General features: G+C 36.3%; 1 protein-coding gene across 2 annotated transcripts in view; it reads left to right on the top strand.

Moving 5' to 3' along the window:
- Positions 1-22,662, top strand: part of AP3B1 (adaptor related protein complex 3 subunit beta 1) — a 327,202-nt gene that overhangs the window by 10,247 nt on the left and 294,293 nt on the right. The window lies entirely within an intron of this gene.

Below are 22,662 nucleotides of genomic sequence, written 5' to 3'. Positions count from 1 at the left end.
AGTGATCCAGACAAGAGAACATGATGACACGAATCATACTGGTAGTGGCTGAGAGTGGTTGAATTACCTTTAGAAATTTGCTGATAGTTTGGATGTTGTATGTAAGAAAAAAGATACCAAGGATGGACGGAAGGTTTTTTGCCTAAGTAGCTGAAAGTTTGGAATTGCCATCAACTGAAGTGAAGAAGACAGATGAAGATTGTGAGAAGAGTTTTGTTTGTTTTTTAAAAGGGAGTGTGGAAGATCAAGAGCCTGGGCATGTTAAATATGTGATGCCTATAAGGCATCATGTGGAGCTATTGGAAAGACAGTTGGCTATATGAGTCTGGAGCTTAAGAGAAGAATCGACTAGAGATATAAATTTGGTAATCATTAGTATGTAGATGGTGTTAAATATGGGATTGAATGAGACATCAAGAGAGTGAGTATAGAAAGAGAAGAGGTTTGAGTATGAAGCTTTAGGGGCACTCCTGTAGTAATTGTGTCAAATAATACAGTAGGTTAAGTAAGTTGGTTGATTTTTGGATTTGTCCATGTGGGGGACTTTGATGACCTCAAAAGGCTGTTTAGGTGGAGTGGTAGGATCGAAAGCCTGACTGAGTGGGTTCTAGAGAGACATGAGGAAAGAGGGATTGTAGGTAGTATACAGGAACTGAGAAATGGAGCTGTGAGAAACTAAGTTAGTCGTCTTTGCTGATGGAACCAAGTAGAGGAGGAAAAACTGATGATACAATAAAAAGGGGAGAAAATCACTGGATTAAAAAAAAACAACCAAAAAACCCTCATTTCAACACCAAGAACCAATTACCAAGAAACTCCCAGTCTTTTTTTCCTTTATATGTATATGCTGTTATTTTTTGAAGCAAAGTTATGTGCTTTTGTATTGTAATTTGCTCTTTTCGTTCATTTCTCAAAATGATAGTCCTTTGGGGACATATTGTAATGAAAGCCACTGTCTTGGGAGAAGCACTAAACTATTAAAAAGCAAACAATTATAGTAGTCAAGTGAGGTTAGATAGTTCCAACTAAAGGGTTCATTTTATATATATATAAATTTTATTATTTTATTTTATTTTATTTTATTTTTGCTGTACCAGGGCCAGATATTCAACCTGGGACCTTTTATGTGGGAAGCTGGTACTCGACCTCTGAGTCATATTGGCTCTCTTAAAGGATTTAAATAGTGTCTTTACTACTTAAATTGTATTAAAGTGTATCTACATCTACAGAGTGGGGTGATTATTATTATTTTAAACAAATACATTTTATTGATACATATTAATTAAGCATAAAGCCATCCAAAGTGTACAATCAATGATATTTGGTATAATTGAACAGTTGTGCATTCATCATTTCAATCATTAGAGCATTTTCATTATTCCAATAATAATAAAAAATAAAAATCAGACAAAAAAAACCCCTCATCACCTCTCAATCTCTCTATGCTTCCCCTGCTGTGCATAGCTACTATTCTGTTTCTGTCTCTCTAGTTTATTTGTAGTTATATTTTGTAAAAACAGTATTATATATGCAATATTACCCATATTCATATTTCACATGAGGTTTCACTATGTAATAAAGTCCCATGTTACATTATTTAGTTTTCCATCTAGTCATATACATGTCCTTAGAGTATCCCTTTTAACCACTGTCATACCCATATAATTACAAACACTATGATGTGCTTTCACCATTTCTATTCATTATCAAATATATACGATCTTTTTACCAATTCTGCACAGATTAACCCTCATCTTTCCACTCTCTAACCTCATTCTATTTTCTAGTGGCCTGTGTTTTGATTTTTAACTCCATGAGTTTACACAATATATTTAGTTCATAATAGTGCAGCCATACAGTAATTGTCCTTTTGTGTCTGGCTTACTTCACTCAACATAATGTCCTCACGGTTCATCCATGCTGTCCAATGCTTCATGACTTCATCTCTTCTTACAGTTGTATATAATATTCCATTGTGTGTATCATAATTTGTTTATCCATTCATCAGTTGATGGATACCTGGGTTGTTTCCAACTTCTGGAAATTGTTAAAAATGATACTATAAACATGAATGTGCAGATGTCTGTTTGTGTCACTGCTCTCAGTTCTTTTGGGTATCTGTCTAGTAGTGGTATTGCAGGGTCACATGGCAAGTCTGTATTCAACTTCCTTAGGAACTGCCTAACAGTCCTCCACAGTGGCTGTACCATTCTGTATTCCCATGAACAGTGAATAAGTGTTCCTGTCTCTCCATATCCTCTTCAACAACTGTAGTTTTGTTTTGTTTTTTTTTTAAAGATTTATTTATTTATTTAAATCCCCCCCTCCCCTGGTTGTCTGTTCTCTGTGTCTATTTGCTGCGTCTTGTTTCTTTGTCCGCTTCTGTTGTCGTCAGTGGCACGGGAAGTGTGGGCGGCGCCATTCCTGGGCAGGCTGCACTTTCTTTCGCGCTGGGCGGCTCTCCTTACGGGGCGCACTCCTTGTGCGTGGGGCTCCCCCACGCGGGGGACACCCCTGCGTGGCGCGGCACTCCTTGCGTGCATCAGCACTGCACATGGGCCAGCTCCACACGGGTCAAGGAGGCCCAGGGTTTGAACTGCGAACCTCCCATGTGGTAGACGGACACCCTAACCACTGGGCCAAGTCCGTTTCCCTGTTTTTTTTTTTTTAAGATTTATTTTATTTATTTCTCTCCCTGCCCCGCCCCATTGTCTGCTCTCTTCTGTCCATTCACTGTGTGTTCTTCTGTGTCCGCTTGCATTCTTGGCGGCACTGGGAATCTGTTTCTTTTTTTGTTGTGTCATCTTGCTGTGTCAGCTCTCTGTGGGTGTGGCGCCACTCCTGGGTGGGCTGCGCTTTTTTCTCGTGGGGCGGCTCTCCTTGTGGGGTGCACTCCTTGCATGTGGGGCTCCCCTATGCAGGGGACACCCCAGTGTGGCATAGCACTCCTTGCCCACTGCAGCACTGCAAGCTCACCACATGGGCCAGGAGGTTCTGGGTTTGAACCCTGGACCTCCTATATGGTAGGCAGGCGCTGTATCAGTTGAGTCACATCCACTTCCCTCTGTTTTTTTTTAAATAGTCACTATTCAAATAGGTGTGAAATGATATCTCATTGGAGTTTTGATTTGCATTTCCCTAATTGCTATTGATGCTGAACATTTTTTTCATGTGTTTTTTTGTCATTTGTATTTCTTCTTCGGACAAATGTCTATTCAAGTCTTTTGCCCATTTTTTAATCAAGTAGTTTCTCTTTTTGTTGTTGATTTAGCATTTCTTTATGTGTCATTGATATTGAACCCTTATCGGATATGTGATTTCCAGATATTTTCTTTGCTTGAGTTGGCTGCCTTTTTACCCTTTTGACAGAGTTCTTTGAGGTGCAAAAGTGTTGAATTTTGAGGACTTTCCATTCATCTATTATTCCTTTTGTTATTGTGCTTTGTGGGTAAGATTTTAAAAACTACCACCTACCACCAGATCTTGAAGTCGTTTTCCTACATTTTCTTTTGGAGTTTTTATTTTTTTAATTTCTTTCCCCTTCCCCCCCAACCCCCTGTTGTCTGCTCTCTGTGTCCATTTGCTGCGTGTTCTTCTTTGTCCACTTCTGTTGTCAGCAGCACAGGAATCTGTGTTTCTTTTTGTTGTATCATCTTGTGTGTCAGCTCTCCGTATGTGTGGCGCCATTCCTGGGCAGGCTGCACTTTCTTTCGCGCTGGGCGGCTCTCCTTACAGGTCACACTCCTTGTGCGTGGGGCTCCCTTATGCAGGGGACACCCCTGTGTGGCAGGGCACTCCTTGCGTGCATCAGCGCTGCGTGTGGGCCAGCTGCACATGGGTCAAGGAGGCCGGGGGTTTGAACCGCGGACCTCCCATGTGGTAGACGGGCGCCCTATCCACTGGGCCAAGTCTGCTTCCCTCTTTTGGAGTTTTATGGTTGTTTCTTTTATATTTAGCTCCTTAATCCATTTTCAGTTTATTTTTGTATGAGGTGTGAGATAGGGGTCCTCTTTTTTTTCTTTTGGATATGGATATCCAGTTGCCCCTACACCATTTGTTGTTCTGGCCAGCTGGAAGGGCTTGACAGCCTTGTCAAAAATCACTTGACCATAGATATGAGGGTCTATTTCTGAGTTCTCAGTTCAGTCAATCTGTCTGTCTTTGTGCCAGTACCACGCTGTTTTTATTTTTTATTCTTTTTTATTTTTTTAAGATTTATTTTATTTACCCCCCCCCCCCCCCCGCCCGCTCAATTTTTGTGCTCACTCTCTGCTCTCTGTGTCTGCTTGTCTTGGCTTTAGGAGGCACTGGGAACCAAACCCAGGACTTCCCATGTGGGCGAGTGGCACTCAATCACTTGAGCCACCTCTGCTCCCTGCTTTGTCTCTCTTGTGTTTCCTCTTTGTGTCTCCTTATTGCATCATCTTGTTGTGTCAGCTTGCATCCCATCACAACACCCTGCTGTCTTACTCATCTCTCCAGGAGGCATTAGCAGCCAAATTGGGTCTTCTCATGTGGTAGGCGGGAGCTCAGTTGCTTGAGCTACATCTGCTTCCCACCATGCTCTTTTTATACTAGCTAAATAATATGCTTTAAGGTCCAGAAGTGAGAGTCTTCCAACTATCTTCTTCTTTTTAAAATATATTTTTGGCAGAAGCGGACAAAGAAACAAGATGCAGCAAAAAGACACAGAAAACAGACAACCGGGGGAGGGGAGGGGAATTAAATAAATAAAAAAATAAATCTTAAAATAAATAAATAAATAAATAAAATATATTTTTGGCTATTCCAGGCCCCTTACCCTTCCAAATAAAGTTGATAATTAGGTTTTCCATTTCTGCAAAAAAGGTTGTTGGGATTGCATTTAATCTGTAAATCAGTTTGGATAGAATTGATGTCATGATATTTAGTCTTCCAGTCTATGAACACAGACTGTCCTTCCATTTATTTAAGTCTTCTTCTGTTTCTTTTAGCAGTGTTTTTGTAGTTTTCTGAATACTGGTCCTTTATGTCCTTGACTAAATTTATTCCTAAATATTTGATTCTTTTAGTCACTGTTATAAATTGGATCTTATTCTTGATAACCTCCTCAGATTGCTCATCAGTAGCATATAGAAACCCTACTGATTTTTGCTTATTAATCTTGTATCCTGCCACTTTACTGAATTTATTTATTAGTTCTAGTAACTTTGTGATGGAATTTTCAGGATTTTCTAGATATATGAAGGTTTTACTTTTTCCTTTCCGAGGGTACCTTTTATTTCTTTATGGAGCATTGGTGACAGTGGACAACCTTGTCTTGTTCATGACCCAACAGGAAAGCTTTCAGTCTTTCACCAAGTGCGATGCTAGCTGTAGGTTTTTCTTACATGTACTTTACCATGTTGAGACAGCTTCCTTCTGTTCCTATTGTTTCGAGTGTTTTTATCAAGAAAAGATGCTGTATTTTGTCAAATACCTTTTCTGCATCAGTTGAGAACATGTGATCTTTCTCTTCCATTTATCAATGTTGTTTATTGCAGTAATTGATTTTTTTGTGTTGAACCACCCGTGTATACCTGGGATAAAACCCACTTGATTGTGGTGTATAATTCTTTTAATTTGCTTTTGAATTTGGTTTGCAAGTATCTTGTTGAAGTTTTTTGCCTCTATATTCATTTGAGATAATGGTCTGTAATTTTCTTTTCTCTTAGTATCTTTATCTGGTTTTGGTACTAGGGTGATGTTGGCTTCATAGAATGGATTTGGTAGGGTTCATTCTTGTTCTGTATTTTGGAAGAACTTGAGCAAGATGAGTATTAAATTATCTTTGAATGATTGGTAGAAATCATCTGTGAAGCCATCTGGTTCTGGGCTTTTCATCTTTGGGAGGTTTTTGATGACTATTTCAGTTTCTATATTTGTGATTGGTTTGTTGAAGTTTTCTATTTCTTCTAGGTTTGGTGTAGGTTGTTTGTGTGTTTCTAGGAATTTGTCCATCTTGTCTACATTGTGTAGTTTTTTGGAGTACAGTTGTTCATAGTGTCCTCTTATGATCTCTTATTTCTTTGGGGTCAGTGGTAATGTCTTCCCTTTCATTTCTGATTTTATATATTTGCATTTCCTCTCTTTTTTTCTTTGTCAGTCTACCTAAGATCTGTCAATTTTGTTAATCTTCTCAGCACCAACTTTTGGTTTTGTTGATCCCTTCATTATTTTTTGTTTTCAATTTCATTTATATCTGCTCTGATCTTTATTATTTCTTTCCTTTAGATTGATTTGGGATTAGTGTGCTGTTCTTTTTAGTTCCTCCAGGTGTGCAGTTAGATATTCAATTTTAGCTCCTTTTAAAAAAATTTATTAAAGTATATCACTTATACATACACATAAACAATAAGTGTATAGTAATAGTTATGAACTTGCAAAACAAACATATGTAACATCATACAGGACTCTAGTATCTCACCCTACCACCAATCCCTTGCATTGTTGTTAAACATTTTTAATTAATGATTAAAGAACATTGTCAAAATATTACTACTAACCAAAGTATTTTTCCCCCAACCCACCCTATTGTTATTATTATCTTTATATTATTTCTATATGAGCATACATAAACACTAAGTGTATAGTGAAAGTTGTGAACTTACAAAGCAAACATACATAAATCATACAGCGATCCCATACATCAACCCTCTACTGACACCTTGCATTGCCGTGAGACATTTGTTACAAATTATAAAAGAATATTGTCAAAATCTTATTACTAATTATGGTCCTTATCTTACATTTGGTGTATTTTTACCCCAACCCACCCTATTATTATTTTTTATGACAGAAGTTGTAAACTTATAAAACAGTCATGCACATATGCAGAATTCCCAAACAACACCCCTCCATCAACGCACCACACTGTGGTGGAGCGTTTGTTACAGATAAGATAATATCACCTGATTGTTACCATGTCCATAGTGTACATTTGGCACACATTTTCCATACTGCATCATTATCAACACAGTATATCTTTGGCATAGATTCAAGAAAATTATATTATTATTGCTAACTGTAGTTCATAGTTCACTCCAGTTGTATTTTTCCCATGCTTGTCCTCATTCCCACCACCCTGCAATAGTAAATTTGCTCTGGCTAACAATAGACACTTTTGCATCTGTACCATCAACCACAATTCTCATCCACCTCTTGGTTTACTGTGCTATTCAGTTCCTACATTATTCTCTAGCATTCTGTCAGTTGGCATTTACATACCTAGACTACCATTTTCAGTCACATCCCCATTTATAAACTTAGCTGTTACTCACTATGTGTTACCATCCATTTGTACACTTCCATACCTCTACAGTAAAGCTAATTAAAACTTATACATACATTAAACTTCTTTAGTCCATCTAAGACCTCCTCTTACCTCCATTAGGAATCTACCACCTACTACCAGGTCTTGAATAGGTATTTTCCTACAATTTCTTCCGGAAGCTTTATGGTTCTCGTTTTTACTTTTAGGTGTTTGATCCATTTTGAGTTAATTTTTGGATAAGGTGTGAGATAGGGGTCCTCTTTCTTTCTTTTGGCTATGGATATCCAGTTCTTTCAATACCATTTGCTGAATGGACTGTTCTGACCTAACTGTGTGGGTTTGACAGGCTAGTCAAAAATCACTTCACCATACATGTGAGGGTCTGTTTCTGAACCATCAGTTAGGTTCCATTGGTCTATGTGTTTGTCTTTATGCCAGTACCATGCTGTTTTTACCACTATAGCTAGGTAATAGGATTTAAAGTCTGAAGATGAGAGTTTGCTTTTCCTTTTTAATGTTTCTGGTTATTAAGGATCCTATACCCTTCCAAATAATCTTGTTTTCAATTAAAAAAAATGCTGGTGGAATTTTATTGGGATTACATAGAATCTGTGTATCAATTTGAGTAGGATTGAAATTAAAAAAATTTTTTTTAAAGATGTATTTTTAGTTTATTTCCCCCCCCGCCCCCGTCATTTCCCCCGTTGTCTGCTCTCTGTGTCCATTCGCTATGTGTTCTTCTGTGTCTGCTTGTATTCTCATTAGGCAGCTCTGGGAACTGATCCTAGGACCTTCTAGAGTGGGAGAGAGGCGATTATTCTCTTGTGCCACCTCAGCTCCCCTGTTCTACTATGTCTTCTTATTTTCTCTCCTCTGTGTCACGTGTTGTGTCTTCTTGCTGCCGCTGCTCTCTGCGTTGGCTGGCACTCCCTGTGGGGCAACTTTTCCTATGTGAGGTATCATTCCCACACAGGGCGGCTCTCCCGCGCAGGGCTGCATTCTGGCATGGGCCGGCACTCTGTGTGGACTTTCCAAGTATACTATTGTTGAGTTGTCTCTCTCTTTTTTTTTTTTTTTTTTTTTTTAACACATTTTACTAAAAAACTTGTATATTCTTATATAGGAAATTTGAGAACTATAGAAAAAAATGTAGGAAAAAAGTGTGAAAAACAATTTGTGTTGAAACCTTTGAAATCATATTTATGAGATTTTGTGTCCTTTTTAAAAAGGTAACATTAGAACATGAGCAATTAGCATGTTAATTGGTCTTTTTATGAACATCTTTTTTTTTTTTTTTACCAGAGCTGGGGATTGAACCTGGGACCTCATGTGGGAAGCTGGTTCTCAACCACTTGGCTACATCAGCTCCCTTGAGTTGGTTTTTCATTTGTTTGCTTGTTGTTTGTTTTTATTTTTAGGAGGTACCAGAGACTGAACCTGGGACCTCCTAGGTGGGAAGCAGGAACTCAACCACTTGAGCCACATCCGCTCCCATGAACATCATGTTTTAAAAAGATGTATTTTTACTTTATTTCTCCTCTGCCCCTTTTCTGCTCTCTGTGTCCATTCTCTGTGTGTTCTCCTGTGTCTGCTTGTCTTCTCTTTAGGTGGCACCAGGAACTGATCCTGGGACGCTCCGGAGTGGGGGGAAAGTGCTCAACCTCTTGAGCCACCTTAGCTCCCTGGTCTGCTGCATCTTTTTGTCTCTCCTCTGTGTCTCTTTTTGTTGCGTCATCTTGTTGCACCAGCTCTCAGCTCAGGTCAGCTTGCTGAGTTGGCAGCGCTTTTTCATATGCTAGCATTGCTGCGCGGGCCAGCACGCCACTCGGGCCAGCTTGGCATGCAGGCCAGCGCTCCATGTGGGCCAGCTCTCCGCTTGTGCTAGCTCACTGCACGGGCCAGCTTGTGTTCACCAGGAGGCCCTGGGAATTGAACCCTGGACTTCCCATATGGTAGATGGGAGCCCAATCACTTGAGCCACATCTGCTACCCTGAACATAATTTTTAATGGCTTCATCTTTGTTATTATAGTTCCTACCACACTTTGATTATCAGTTTGCAGAACAATTTCATATATGTCATCTCTAGTTGAGGTATTAGAACACTAATATAAAAAATACATAAGTTAGCACATGCTTAGTGTCATATGGATTGAAAAAGGAGTGCTACGGTAGTTGGAATAAGATAAAGATCACTGAAGGCTGGAGTTGCTGGAGAAGGTGGACTTTGATTTAAACCCTAACACAAGTATTAGGAAAGGATGAAGGGTATTCTTGGCCTGGAAAAAAGAAAATAAAAATATTCTGGCTTTTTTTTTCCAGCAGTGATCCAACCAGTTTGGATAAAGAGGAGAGTTCCTGGAAAGGAACAGTGGAAAATAAGATTTGAGATATAGTTACTAGTATTTGAAAGAAATTGAACCTTAAATCCATTCTTAGAATGGGAGTTAATGATTACAAATTATCATCACAGTGGTGTTTTGGAAAGAATATTTTGGCATTGTATGGAGGATGCATTGGAGAAAAGAAACTGGAGACAGAGGAACTAAAAACGAGATTTGTTAGAAAAGTCTAAGAGTAATGTGATAATAGTTTTTTATACTTTTATGGAATAATGGTGGTAAGAGAAGGGCCTTTTGTTATATACTTTTTTGGCAAAATGGAAAGTGGGCAGGCCTGTGCTATTACCCAGAATTTTTATGGAAATTTTACCTATTCCTTGAAGTCCAGAAGTCTGGGATACTCTTCTGAATATTGAAGGTCTTCATCTTTGAAACAGTAAGAATTTTATAATCACTTTCATGTCCTTTAGTGAGATCAAAACCAGTGACTCTTATTTAGCATTACATGTTGTAGAAATGCTAAGGTTAATTAAAATAAAGTTGATTTGTTAAAAAAAAGTAAATAAGGTTAGAAACACGTAGTTCTTACAGTTTCTGCCTATCTGACAGTATCAACAATTATGAAATAACATACTGGTTTTCTCAAAGTCATTGGATGTTTGAACATTTTCTTTAAATAGAAAATATGGTTAAAAACCTGGAATTCAGAGAAAATTTTTATTTAGATACACATATGCCTGCATGCATACACACACACACACACACACACACAGTACCAGGTACCGTGTACATTTCTTAACTAATAATTTGGATGTAATGACTACAAATGAATTTTTTTCTTATTATTAGCATTCTTAGTATTTTTAACATTTCTCTTCCCTTCTTTCCTACCCCCCCTCCCCGTGTGTCCATTTGCTGTGTGTTCTTCTGTGTCCGCTTGTATTCTTGTCAGTGGCACTGGGAATCTGTGTCTTTTCTTGTTGTGTCATCTTGCTGCATCACTCTCCGTGTGTGCGGTGCAACTCCTGGGCAGGCTGAACCTTCTTTTGCACTGGGCAGCTCTCCTTATGGGGCACACTCCTTGCATGTGGGGCTCCCTCACACAGGGGACACCCCTGCATGGCATGGCACTCCTTGTGTGCATCAGCACTGCGCGTGGGCCAGCTCCACACGGGTCAAGGAGGCCCTGGGTTTGAACTGTGTACCTCCCATGTGGTAGGCGGACACTATAACTGTTGAGCCAAGTTTGCTTCCCCTTGTATTTTAAAACCGTTTTCATTCATGTAATGAAAACTGTGAAAAGTTTTAATATAGTTTGTTCAGCAATCTATATTTTATATTTCAAAAATGTTAAACCACATGAAAATTCTTGTTATCTTTTGAAAATTGCAGTTAATTATTGTTGACAAGTTCCTGAGTGTTTCAACGAATAATCAAATAAAGTTTAGTGATTAGCATTTTTAGATTCTTTTCCTGTCAAATAGGAATTTGTAGGACCTTCTTTTCTGTTTCTAGGCCTATATAGCCTTCTTGAGCTTTTCATCAGGAAACATGGTGGGGCTATGTGACTTTTAAAAACTGAATTTTTTACTGAGATTTTCAAATGCTTCAGGGACAAAGCTCATTTAAGGTAGTGACTGCATATTGATTTCCTCAATTCCCTATACAGAAGGCTGATCCAAACTCATCAGATGGAAAACTTGCCTTCTGTGGCCTTTGAGAGATTTTATTTTTTATTTTTTACAAATTTAAAAATTAATCTAACTTCGAGTTGGCGGATCTTATTAACACAGTATAGAAAACTTATATTTACTATAATTTGTGAATTTCTTGGAGGAAAATCTAATAGTAATATTCATCCTTGATGCACAAACTGACTCTTTGGCATGTCTCTGTTTATGCCCATCTGTTACCATGGCACTATGCCCATTTTTGTGGTGGCTTGCAAATAGTGGTGAGGTATGTGAGCCAACAAAGATGAATTGTTTGGATGGAACACACTATTCTGTAATACTAATTAATTTTGAGCTGATGAATCTACATGAGATAATGCTAACTAAATATAGTCAAAGTAATGTCAGTAAAAATAAAATTTATTTTGACTTATACAGAAGTATATCACAGATGTTTTAGACTACCATTGAGTATAATTAGAATTAGTGTTTATTATTGTTCCAGTGATCAGTTTTCTTTCCATAAAAAATTGTGTTTAAAAGAAAAAGATAATTTTTTTTGTGGTAGATTTTAAATTAGGGAGGAAGCATGGTAACATTATGGGTCATGGATTTTATACTTCTTTTATCTTATAGTTTTTGAGATGTGTTCTTAATATACTCAACTTTATAGTAGAAATTGACAACAATGTGGTAAATGGGAAGAATTTTAGATTTCAAAACAAGAACCAGCACTAGTTTTGTGTTGGTATACCTTGCTTTGCCATACTCTAGCTATTAAATATATGATGGTACAAGTTAATTCCTTGCTTTGCCATACTCTGGTTGTGTAACGGTATAGTTATGTTATATGACCTTAGATTTATTTATATATTTTATACTTACTTAAATGTTAGTCTTACTTAAATTTACATGTATAGTTATTACTTATTGCAATCTTAGAATTATTCTTCTTCACTTATACATAGTCCTTATAATTTCTGAGTCTCAGTTTCCCTACTGTTAAATGTTTAGTATCATATATTTCATAGAGAATTTGTGATACTAAAACAAGATAGTGTTAAAAGTTCTAGAAAACAATTCCACAAGAAGCAGTTGTGGCTCAACTGATAGAGCATCCGCCTACCATATGGAGGGTCCAGGGTTTGATACCCAGGGCCTCCTGACCCATGTGGTGAGCTGGCCCATGTGCAGTGCTGCGTGTGCAAGGAGTCCTGTGCCATGCTGGGATGTCCCCAGCGTAGGGGTGCCCCATGTGCAAGGAATGTGCCCTGCAAGGAGAGCTGCCCCTTGCAAAAAAAACGCAGCCCGCCCAGGAGTGGTGCCGCACACAAGGAGAGCTGATTTCAGCAAGATGACGCACCAACAAAAAAAGCAACACAGTTTCCCGGTGCTGCATGACAAGAATACAAGTGGACACAGAAGAACACACAGCGAATGGACACAGAAAGCAAACAACGGTGGGGGGGGGAAGGAGAGAGAAATAAATAAAATAAAATCTTCGGAAAAAAAAACAAAAACAAAAAACCAATACCACTATCAGGTGCCTAAAGAAGTTAATTATATTTTATGAAAGTAAGCCGTATTAGTGGTAAACACTAGAATACAGTACCACTTTCAGTTGCCTAAGTAAGTTAATTATATGTTATAAATGCAACACATTATTAGTGATAAAATAGACAATAATACAGAAAGGCTATAATTCCCATTCCCATACTACAGAGGTAGCTACTTCCAGGAAAAAATTTTTTTAAACCAAATGATAATACGTATACAATTCTTTTTGTACTTCTCTTCACTTAATCAATCTTGGAGATCTTTGTATGTCAGCATAAGAAACTACTTTAATATTTTTAACCACTTTGTAATATTAATAAAGAAATAAATTTCTTTAATCCCCTTCTTCAAGGATATTTGATTAATTTCATGTTTTTGTTAAATACAAACATTACTGTAAAATAAATTTTATATGCTTGTGCAAATTTGTCTGTCTGTAGGCAAAATTCTTAGACTTAAAATTGTAAGTCAGTGTTTTTGCATTTTAAATTATGATAGATATTGCTAAATTACCTTCCAGGTGGGTTATCCCAGTTTATTCCTCCACCAACAGTAAAGTCTGTTTTCTTCACATTTTTGCCAATAATGAGTACTATCAAATTTCATAAATTTTGCTAAACTTATAGGTAAAAAAATGATATTACATTGAGTCCTATGAGTGCATTTAAGTCTTCTCCCTCATATTTATTGATTTATTCTTTCAGTGAAATACTTTTTTATATTCTTTGCCCATTTCCCTCTTGGTTCAGCGCTTATTGATTAGTTACAGGCTCTTTTAAATTTTTTTTTTTTTGGTTCTGGGTATGGGAATTGAGCTCTGGACCTCATATGTGGGAAGCTGGTGCTCAGCCACAGAGCCACATTGGCTCCCCTGAGTTTTTTTTTTTTTTTTTTTCTGTTTGCTTGTTGTTTTTGTTTTTGTTCTTAGGAAGCACCAGGGACCAAACCTGGGACCTCCCATGTGGGATGTGGGCGCTCAACCGCTTGAGCCACATTTGCTCCCCACTCTTTGAATTTTAAGGAAATTAGCACTACTATCAAGAATCTCAAATTCATTTTATTTTGTTTATCTTTTGACTTAGTTTTATGTCATTGTTTTTTCAGTGCAAATGTTTGAATACTTTCTGTGTTTGTATTTATTAATTTTTTCTTGTATTAAAACTTCTGAGACTACCCCAATCTTTTAATTTTTTATAGAAAGTCAGTTTTGGTTTATAGTTCTCTTCAACAGTGAAAAAGAACTTTTGCTTGTTCCAGTTTTTTGGTCTTAGTATATATAAACATAAAAATCTCAGCATCTCCATAGATTTCCTGTAAAACTTTAAGACGAGTAGTCATATTTTAGAAGACATCCCTAATCTGAGCAGAAGTAGAACATTTTTTCTGCTGCCTGTCAAATTAAGGACATTGGTAAAAGGCTTGGCAAATAGGGAAACTTTTTCTGATGTATGAATGTCACTGGGTTTCTAAATACATGCATGTATGGTATATATACGTAGAAGATATATGTGTTTTTTTTAAAGATTTATTTATTTATTTCTTCCCCCTTCCTCCATTGTCTGCTCTCTGTGTCCATTTGCTGTGTGTTCTTCTGTGTCTGCTTGTATTCTCATTAGGTGGCTCTGGGAACCAATCCTGGGACCTTCTGGAGTGGGAGAGAGGTGATCATTCTCTTGCGCCACCTTAGCTCCCTAGTCTTCTGTGTCTCTTATTTTTCTCCTCTGTGTCTCTTTTTGTTGTATCATCTTGCTGCACCAGTTCTCCACAGGGGCCAGCACTCCTATGCAGGGCAGCGCTCCTGCACATACTCCACATGGGCCAGCACTCGGCATGGGCCAGCTTATCACATGGGCCAGCTTGCCTTCACCCGGAGTCCCTGGGCATTGAAACCTCGACCTACTATATGGTAGACAGGAACCCAATTGCTTGAGCCACATCTGCTTCCCTATGACTGGTTTTTAACCTTTACTGGGGTCAACCTTTTTGAAAACCCAGCAGAAGCTTGGAATTTTTTTGTATCCCTCTAAAGAACAAGTTTAATATATAGCCTGCATTAATTTATTCTTTCAACTAAGTTTTATTGTATGCCTCTTATGGGCCTGTAAGGAATTTGGTCTACTTGAATAAACCATAACCTACTTTTATAGACCTGTTTTAGACTTTCTTTTGGGTCCTTGTTATACAAACTCTTGTTCTAGTACCTTTGCATAATTCCTGTGGTTGGTTCCTTCTTGTCCGTTAAGGTCTTGGTTTAAATGATCACTTCCCAGTAAAGGTCTTCTGTCAACACCCAGTCATTATTACATTACCCTATTTTAATTATTTGCATACTAATTATGTGCCAGCTGGGCACTCTCTCTCTGTCCCTCCCTTTGTCATTCCCTCTTACCCTCCGTTCTCCTAGAGTATAAGTCCATGAGGTAGGGGAATCCCAGGGATCCTAGTACTTAGAACAGTTTCTGGCAGGTAGTGAATATTGAAGAAACAAATGTACCAAGTGCTTTACACAGATTATCTCATTAAATCTTCTTAACAGCCTGTTTGAAATGATACCACTTTATAATTTTGTTGCGTTTTTCCCAATTATAATTTGTTTTCTAATTTATCGAATTATCCTTTTATCTTTATTATTTTGTTTTACTTTGGGTTTAATTTGCTCTTCTTTAGCTTCTTGAGATAGAAGCTTAGGTACTGATTTTAAATCTTTCTTCTTTTTTTATATTGCTTTTAGAAATATAACTTTTTCTGAGTACTGTTTTATCTATAGTCCACAGATTGTGAAATTTTGCAGTTTTATTAGTGAATTCAAAATATTTTCTAATTTCCCTGGTGATTTCTTCTTTGACCTATAGGTCACTTAAAGTGAGCTGCATAATATTCAAACACCTGGAGATTTTCTAGGGTGTTTTTTTGGTCTATTATTGATTTCTATTTAGATTTACATAATGATTTCAGGACTTTGAAATTTGTTGAGACCTTATCCAGCATATAAGTCTATTTTGGTGTATGTTCTATGTGTACTTGATAAGAATGTGTATCCTGCAGTTGTTGAGTGTGGTATTCTGTGCATTTCCTAAGACATTAAGATGGTTAATTGTGTTGTTCAAAGTGTCTTTATCTTTATTGAAATTTTTGTCTGCTTGTTCTGTCAGTTACTGAGAGAGGTGTGTTAAAATCACTAGCCATGATTGTGGATGTGTGTTTTTCTTTTAGTTTTCTCAGCTTTTACTGAATATGTGGAAGCTAAGTTATTAGGTACATATAAATTTAGGATTATTTTGAAATAACTTTTTTTCACCATGACACGTTCCTTTTTATCTTCAGTAATGTTTTTTGCTTTAAAACCTACTTTATCCAAGATTAAAATGTCACATTTTCTTTTTTTTTTTTTTGAGTTTATATTGTATAGCTTTTTCTATCTTTTAGTTTTCAGTGTCTCTGTGTTATTATAAGTGCCTCTTGTCAACAGCATAGTTGGGTTTTGTTTTATTTTTTAACTAGTTTGACAGTCTTGTAAATGAACTGTTTAGTATGTATACATTTAATGTAATTACTGACATAGTTGAATGTAGTGCCATCTTGCTGGTTTGTTTTCTGTTTGTTCCATATATTCTTTGTTCCTTTCTTTCTCCTGTCTTGATGTATTATGCCATTCTTAGTTTCTTTTGGATTAATCAAAGACTTTCCATAATGATGGAAATGCTCTATATCTGTGCTATGCAATGTAGTAGCTACTAGGCACTTGTGGCTATTGAGTAGTTGAATTGTAGCTAGTGTGACTGCAGAACTGAATTTCTAATTTTATTTATTTTTAATTAAGTAATTGGATGGTATAGCTCTAGAGAGTCCAGTATTTATCCTTGATTTATTACAGTGTACATTAGTTTAATAATCTTTACTACTGCCCTAACAATGCCAGAACCTTGCAATAGTTTAGCTCCACTTACCACCTTTCTGCCCTTAGTGCTATTGTTCCCATGTATTTTATTTCTATGTATGTCTTAAACCCTGTACATTATTATTTATCTTTATCCATATATTTACTCTTTCTTATCTTCTTCATTCCTTCTTGTAATTCTGTGCTGCCATCTAGCATCATTTTTAGCTTTAAGAACCGTTTTGGTAGTTATTGTAGTACAGGTCTACTAGTAACAGGTTCTCAGATGCAAACCACTTTGTTTTACCTTCATTTTTGAAGGATAATTTCGGTGGGTATAGAATTCTATGTAGACATTTTTTTCTTTCAACATCTTAAAGATGTCATTCCATTATATTCTGGCCTCTAGAATGTCTGTTGAAAAGTCAGCAATGATCATTATCGCTGGTTCTCTTAAGGGATTAATACTCATGCTTGTTTATGCATATAAAGTTTTATTGGAACACAGTCATGCCTATTTGTTTGTGTGTTGTGCATGACTGCTTTCAAACAGTGTAGTTGCAAAGTTGAGTAGTTGCTTCAGCGATAGTATGGCCTGCAAAACCTAAAATATTTACTATCTTGTCCTTTTTATTAATAGAAAACATTTGCTGACCCCATCATCTCTTGCTTCTGTCACACTCTTTCTCTCTCTTTTTGGAACTCTAATTGCAAATATGTTAGATATTTTTACCATATTTCATGTATTTTGATGCTCTGTTGTATGTTTTCCATTCTTTTATTTCTGTGTTTCAGTTTGTATACTTTCACTTGACCTGCCTTCAAGTTCAATTATCCTGCCTCTCCTATTTCCCATCTGCTGTTAAACCTACCTAATGAGCTCTTAATTTCAGATACTATATTTTTCAGTTCTGAATCCATTTGATTATTTTGCATAGGGTCTTTGTTAGAATTCTCTATTTTTTCAACCATTTTGTCTTTTTTTCTGTATTTTCCTGACCATATTAGTTGTAATTCCCCTTCTCTGTTGCCTTCTTATACTACTCTGTCCCTTCCATTCCCTTTCCTCCCTCCCTCCTTGCCTCTTTCCTTGCCTCTCTCCTTCCTCCTTTCCTCACGTTTTTAATATGTTTCTTAAGTTTTTATCAGATGTTGGATATTTAGGATAGAGAAAATTGATGAAACTTTGTATGATAAACTTCTTCCAAAGAGGGTTGACTTTTTTTTCTGACAGGCAGGTAAGTAAAGTTCAACAGATGACCCCTGATCCTGTTGAAACTCAATTTTAGGCTTTGTTATAGGGCTTGTCTATTGCAGTTTTTTTCATACTTGTAGGGCATTGTTCTTACTCCTTGTTTGTGGCTCTTCTGAAAGCCCAGGGTATTTAACATGACTCTTCTATTTAAAAGAGGCTTGAATCCCAGTTTCTCATTTCAGCAGCATGTGGTTGTTGAGATGTCTGTGTGCCTCTTTAACCTCCCAGCTGCTGATTTTCTTTTGTGATTCCTTGAATCTTGCTCTGTAAAAGCAAGATATAGCCATCTACTTGAAAGGAGCTTGTACACAAATTTTTGTGCTCCTTTTCACCAGTTCCTTCTTTGGTGATTTGCTCTTCAAGTTCTTGGTCCCTTTGGTAGCCCTGAGCTTCAGTATCTCTCCTCAATCAAGAAAGACTCTCCTTTTCTCCATGGGCTTTATTCTTTCACATGGCAGTTGGGAAAATACACTTAGGGAAAAGCTGATTTGAGTTTGTCTTATGTGCTTCTCTTTTTTCAAGGTCCGTGGTCCCTCAAGTCCTGTGGTTGATCTATAGCATCTTTAGAAAATTATGTATTTTTCCATCTTTTTGTTGTTATTTTCCATGGTAAATTTATTATGTAGTCTGTCAAAACCTGCAGCCTCAGGAGAGATCTGGAAGTCCCTATAATCTCTACTGAACATAGCAGCCAGCGTGATCCTTCTCTATTCAGACCCTTCAGTGGTTCCTTATTCATGATAAACACCAAAGCCTTTTGTATTATTTTCAAGTTCCTACGAGTCCCCACAGTATATTCCTTTGATCTCTTCTCCATACTTACTCCTTGAGCCACCTCCGTGCATTGACTTTTTTGCCTAGAGTGCTCTTCCTCCAGATATCTGCATGGCTAACTTCTTCACTTTCAAATCTTTTTGCAGATGTTCCTTTCTTTATTTGGACTGCCCTGACCATCCTATTAAAATTGCCTTTCTTTCTTTCCCTTCTGCATTCCCAATCCTTTTTTCTTTCCCCACCCCCATCACATCCTCACTTAGTAGGTAATATGTGACTATGAGAAGTTTTAATAGAGGAATGAGGAGAAAAGGAAGATCACAGTGAGTCAAGGAAGTGACAATAGCAATTATAGACTATTCTTTTTTAATCTTGTGAATAGGAGGAAAAGTCCATATTTGCTTGGATAATTTATGGTTCCTTCGTTCAGCAAGCTACTAGATGGTTAAAGATACTTAAAAGGTACAGCTGGATTTTTTGGTTTATTTTAATGCACTCATTTATTAGGTGAACACTGCAAAAACTATACAAGGTTCTGAGAACCTTGTGTACTTCATGGGAAGTATACATACTAACTGAGCTCAAAGAGTCACTAAACCTTATATTGTATACATAAACTAATGTAAGCTAGTACTCTTGACTAATAGCAACTCTCTAATAGTACTCTCGACTAAGAGTAAACTCTGGCTCTAGTTTTTACCTTTTTCCCCTTCATTCCCATTCACAAGTATGACATACCACTTGGAATAGCAACATCTTTAATTTGAGTGGTTCTCAAAGCATGAAGAGGTGTCCACCTTTTAGAAATGTTTGGCAGGCTTGAAATAAATCCAGCCCTCCTTTCTCTGAAGGTTTTGATACATCTCTTTGGGAATCTATATCCAATTGGAAATCACTATTCCTTATCAGATTCCCAAAACCATCCTTCTTGGATTTAGGTATTGCTTCCTATGGTATACTGGTTTTGGTGAATATTTTGAAGAAAAAGATTGTATAGTGAGTACACTCAAACTGATGAAGGAATTTTTAAATTTTGTTTTGTTTTATTGAAATTCCCAGTTTATCACAGATAGATTCCCATCTCTAAAATACTCTAAAAAAACAAAATTACTAGAGAAATGGATGAAAGCATACAAAATACAAGTCCCAAATTTTTATTAGATTTGGTACATAAAATTCCATTGTCAAATTGCTCTTTAAAGTTTCTGAGTGTACTTCCTCTCAACTTCTGTAAGTATCTCCTCATAGATCAGTAACAAAAGTTTGTGGATTGATAATGGTTCTTGTACCATACCTTCTAAAACTATACTTTGAGTAGCACTCATAAAGTGTACAGGGCTACATAGTCTTATGCCTGTGACCAGAATATTTCTCTTTAATTCACATAATCTTTAAAAGAAGTGTAAAGTTATAATTTAGTTAACGGATTATAGATTTTTTTTTAAAAAGGTAATTTATACTGTTTAAAAACACCAACACTGTTTAAGTTCTTATATGTAATTGGTAAAATTTTGCTTTTAAACGGTATTGCTACTTTATTCTTAGTGACTTTTTTGCTAATAATAAGATTTCTTTAAACTTTCAGTTATATATATTTCTCTATTCCTTGAAATAATAAAAGCGGGGAAATATTTTGACCATGAAAAAAGTTATACCATTTAACACCACAAGATGTCACTTATGTAAAAATAAAGTTAGTATCCTAATACTCAAACCTAGAAAGCTACAGGTAGCTAGGTAAATAAAAATTATCTATTTGAGACTAATGTTGGTTTTTTATCAAATATTCAGTGAAAATGTTGCAAATTAAATATTTTGGTTCAAATGTTTTGATGTATATAAGAAAGTATTCAATTTCTAAGACTGATGTAGTAATACATGTTAATAAGTCATATTTGAGTCCGCATAATGAAGGAGTTGAACCTAAAATGTCTCAAAGGAAATGAATATATTTTGAAGGCAAAACTAGGTGTTATGTTAGTAACTCTCCCAAATCTTTTTGTTTTGGTACCCAAAGAGGAAATTGGGGAGAAATATGTAATTTATGTCATAATTTTTGATGAGTATTTATGGTAAATATGTGAGAAATTGATTATTGCATCACGTTAAAACAATGCCTAGAATATTTCTTGTCTCTTCTGTGAACCCCAAAGTGAATCTGCTGGTCTTAATGCAAAAGATATTTAATTTCATTGTTGAAGACTAGCTTTTCTGTTAAACACAAAGAGCAAAACCTTTGACTTTATTACTGGGTCCCTGTTTTCTTGTTTTTAGTTTGAGAGGGTCAGGACCTAAAGATGTTGAAGAGGGGAGACTCTGGCATCTTGGGCTTAAGAGGAGCAAATCAAGTTTCCATTGAGTCCATGAATAAAATTAAGCTCAAGGTTAGAGGTTGTGATGCCCTAAAAATTTACACTTCATCCTTCATTGTTCAGTTCTCTCTCTAGGTAAAATTGTTGGAGTAGAACAGTGGATAGTTCTTGGGGGGAGAAAAAGGAAACAGGCAAGAGAAAATGAATTTTCCTTTTTTGTTGGTATGTTTGTGTGTAATCACATTTTCTTCCTACTTAGTTTCTACGTAGTTACTTTTTTCTTTTTCTTTCTTCCCAATTAAAAAAAAATTAGTTTTCTTTTAGTCTTTAGGTTTTTGTTTTTATAAAAGTACACATGGGGAAGTGGATGTGGCTCAAATGATTGAGCTCCTGCCTCCCACATGGGAGGTCCTGGGTTTGGTTCCTGGTGCCTCCTAAAGAAGATGAGCAAGACAGCAAGCTGATGCGACAGGCCGGCATGATGAGCTGATGCAACAAGATGATGCAACTGGAAGTCCCTGTTTCTGTTCCAGCGCCTCCTGAAAAGAAAGATGAGCACACAGCAAATGTAAAAAATGAGAGAAGGGGAATAAATAAATAAATAAATAAATCTTTTTTTAAAAAAAAGTACACATAGCCATTAAATAAAATCGGAAAATAACAAAAAGTAGAAGGAAAAATCAGATGTATGTGGTTCCATTAATTTCCTCCCTCTTCAGTCATCTATGCAAAGTGGAAGTGTGAGAGATTTTAATAAGGGATTCTAAACTCAGTAGGGTAAACATTTATAGTATTTTAAAATTTCATTACCTCTTCTTTTTGGAAAGAATATATTTATCTTTTATTTGCCTTTTTTTTTTTTTACTGTGATGATAGTTTGAAACGTTTAACCTTTGATTTGTCATTCATTCTTTATGAATGTTTACTGCTTAAATTAGACCTAAATTTATAAAATGCATAAAACTAAAGTGATAATTTAGTTTTGTTAAATCTATCAGTTGGAGTAGTTGAAGTACTTTAAAGCTTCAGCAGAAATGATAGACTTCTGATATTTATTTTTTGGGTGATTAGATCATGTTACATGAAGGAACTGTGCAGAGTCAGTTTTTCTTTGTATCTTGCTTCTGCAGTTTGTTGTAGAAACTGTGAAAGATTGCTAATTGTAAACTATTAACTATTGCAAGTGGTTAATTACAATTTGTAGTACTACAGTTTTAGTTTCCTGTCAGTTTTCCTAAAGGCATTTAAACGGCTTTTTTCCTTTGATGCACTAAAATAAGATTCATTGGTTTAAGTTCTTGAGTAAGCATGACATTTAAATATGATAGTCTAATTTCAAAGTAGGCAAAATGGTGATTTATCTAATGCTTAATAATGTATTTTTCAGAAATAGATATATTTTGAAGCATCCTTTATGACTAAACATCTTATTATTATATGGAATAAAATACTATAAACTTAATATCAACTTCATTGAAGTATAATTTGCATACAACAAATTAGCCATTTCAAGAGTACAATTAAGTTAGTTTTGTCAGATGCATACACCTGTGAAACCATTATCACAGTTAAGAAGATACAG

Source organism: Dasypus novemcinctus, chromosome 2, assembly GCF_030445035.2.
Source record: "Dasypus novemcinctus isolate mDasNov1 chromosome 2, mDasNov1.1.hap2, whole genome shotgun sequence".
NCBI classification, from domain to species: domain Eukaryota; kingdom Metazoa; phylum Chordata; class Mammalia; order Cingulata; family Dasypodidae; genus Dasypus; species Dasypus novemcinctus.
Note: the sequence above shows the minus strand (reverse complement) of the source record. Positions and strands in the feature narration are given on the sequence as shown.